Below are 3,336 nucleotides of genomic sequence, written 5' to 3'. Positions count from 1 at the left end.
TAAGTTCTTCATTTTATATTTTAGTTTCAATTAACTATTTGCTATTTGTTACATATATATTTAATTCGAAGAAAATATATACAATAATTACATTTCGTTCAGTACTTAATTACCTTCCACATGTACGCTTGAAATGATTATATTGAAACTATGGATTAAAACTTAAAAACTCGATTAAAAAAAAGTGCTCACTCTTCGATTTTAATATTTATTGCAAAATGGTCCTGAAATGTTCCAAAACCAATTCCAGAAGGAAAATCAGAGGTACAGGAAAGTCAGGGTTGAATTCAATCGAGGACCACCGTGATACATAATTATATATAAAATATGTCCAAATATATATAGATACAATTTTATATAATATCATATATAATCTACTGAACGTCCTTGATTATTTATTAATTTTTTATATAATATAATAATTTTTTATAACAATATTTTTAGTTTTTACATATCTAGTAAAATATTAATGCTAGCTATTTTACTAGATACGCAAAAAAACTAAAAATATTATTGTTATTAATTAAAATAATTTAATATCATGCTTTAACGTATGATCGTATTTCAAAGCGCAAATATAAAACCTCAATTTCAACTTGCACTGGTCTCCACTGATTTTAAAGACAGTGGAGCAAAAGTTGAATTCAGTGCAAGTTTTTTGCATCAGTTTTGTCAGCTGAACTGATTTTCACAGTGGAACAACAAAATTGCACTCAATGCACACCAGTGTTGCACCAATTTTCCCAGTGGAAAACGCTATATGTCGATGGATGGAACCACCTGACGAAATTGAGCATGCACATTAGTGGTATAGGTAATGAGCGTTCCATATATATGTTCTAAGATATAAACGTATTAAAGGTGAAACTGGCCGTTTCAGCGACAAAAAAGGTCACAAGTGTCATATTCGCTTGCTATTCGTCAATTTTTATCACGTGACCTTTTTTGTCGCTGGAACGGCCAGTTTCACCAGCTCGTGAAAAGGCACCTTAAGGCCATGGACTAATAGCGTTTTCGAGTGGAGTGGGTTTGAACCCGACCCGGGTCGGTTAACCCATGTTTGACCTAAAAATATCATGACCTCGTCCAATCAGAAATCGAAATAGAGCATGTGACGTCAAAGATCCAACTCGGATCGGGTTCAAACCCGCTCCATTCGAAAACGCTATATGTTTCCACCGAGGATCAGGGTTGGATTATACTGGCCGTAATCTGTTAACTTATGCTGTAATCTGTTAAAATTGATCAATTATAATCGATTATTCCCCTCTCATTCGACTGTGATTGGTCAATTTTTACAGATTACGGCATAAGTTAACAGTTTACGGCCAGTATAAATCAACCTTTAGAATTGGGTCAGAGTTCAAAAACCGACCAACCACAGTCGAGCATTCCTCTCTCATTTGACTGTAAGATGGGAATACTCGTCTGTGGTTGGTCGGTTTTTTTAGGAAACATATACTACGTTTACACGGTTCGATTTACATCGAAGTTATAACATCGATGTTATGAAAGCCAATCACAGTCATTCTTTTACTTTTTAAAATAAAGTATATGTTATATATACGGCAAGAAAATATATTCCTTCCACAATTTGGCGCAATCTAAAAAGATTTCATTTCATTTTTGTTTCATTTCCTTTTTGTCATTTCATTTTTGCACACTTGGCGCCTTTTTTTCCTTTTTTTAAAAAGATAATTTTGTTAAGATTTTGAATTACGATATGCGAGAATATATATACATACATATAAGCAGAAAAATTATTATTAGATAGATATCATTTTCTAATTTATCGACATTGAAAACTTATTATATGTATAAAGAGATTTGAGTGACAATTTTTCTTTTCGGAATATTATATTCTATGAATTTATACGCATGAAAATACATAAATTTACAAAATTACAGAAATATCAGCAGAGAAGGGAGCGTTACATATTGAACATTTACTTATATTTATTTACATATTTATATTTACTATAATTTACAATATTGCATATTTACAATTTATAATATGTTTAAAAGATATATTTAAATTCTAGCATCCTTATGTAGAAATCTATTTTTTATTATTGCAACAAAATAATTTATTTATGTCATGTATAATACATACATGGTATAATAATTCTTGTTCTCTATTGCTTTGATGATTTCTATTTCTATAATGAAAAATACAAAATATTTGCTTTGTATAAATAATTAGCGAAATTGATTTTAAATAGTCATGTCGTCTTTAAAAAATTTATGTTAGGTATATTTCACGGTTCTCTTTATTTTCTAAAAACGGAAAAAACAAGAAGACTTCACGCATAATTCTCGCGTGTAAGAGTCAATTATCTATTGAGCAAATTAACGCTTGTGTCTAATAAGCTTATGATCATGAGATTTAACTACACGTGACTGTTTTGGCCGATCTAACCGTCATATTATCCACTCATGATTTGCAAGCAGGGCCGGTTTAAGGGAGGGGCTAAGGGGGCTATAGCCCCGGGCCCCGTCTTTTTAGGGGGCCCCTTAGCTTAAAATTGTATTTATTGATGAAATTAAATAATCAAATACAAATAAATACTTAAAACTATTACAATTAATTTTGCATTCCTCGTGCAATGAAACATAGACAATATTCAATAAAAGAAAGTATAATGAGGAATATAAATTAGCTTGTCTAGTTGTAGAAATTTAAATTAAATTAATGATTTAATCAATGAATTTGCGTGCACTGAATCAAGAAAAAAAATTTTGTAAGTGCTACAACTTTAATAAAATATGAATTATCTTCATGTATTTATTTTTCAACATCCAGAACTTACTTGTATCTTTTAAGCAGAATTAAAACGGCTCAAATTACAAAAGTCATATGAACAATCACGTTTCTTAAATAGGAATTGCAAAATATATATAATAATAAATAAATAAGGTAAAGGACTCTTATTATAAAACATAAAATAATAGACTAAAAAGACAAATTAAGAATCAAAATTTGACAAGTTTGACTCTTAATTTGTCTTTTTAGTCTATTAAAATATATATAATATGTATTTTGCATTTAATTTATTGTTATTCAATATCTATTATTCAATAAATAATTTCTATTGAAAATAGGTATTTATTATCTATACTATTATAAAACAATTCTTATGAATGAAGGGGACCCCATTTTAACATCAGCCCCTGGGCTACAAATACCTTAAGCCGGCTCTGTTTGCAAGTCATTTACGATACGATGTACCCAGACAGCACAAGACATCCATTGGATATTCAGACTTGGTTTCAACCTGATTCAAACGTCCATGGACTTATTACGAATATTTTAAAAACGTATGATATTCCACGTAC

The sequence above is a fragment of the Cyphomyrmex costatus genome, unplaced genomic scaffold (genome assembly GCF_001594065.2).
Source record: "Cyphomyrmex costatus isolate MS0001 unplaced genomic scaffold, Ccosl1.0 scaffold843, whole genome shotgun sequence".
Lineage (NCBI taxonomy): Eukaryota > Metazoa > Arthropoda > Insecta > Hymenoptera > Formicidae > Cyphomyrmex > Cyphomyrmex costatus.
Note: the sequence above shows the minus strand (reverse complement) of the source record.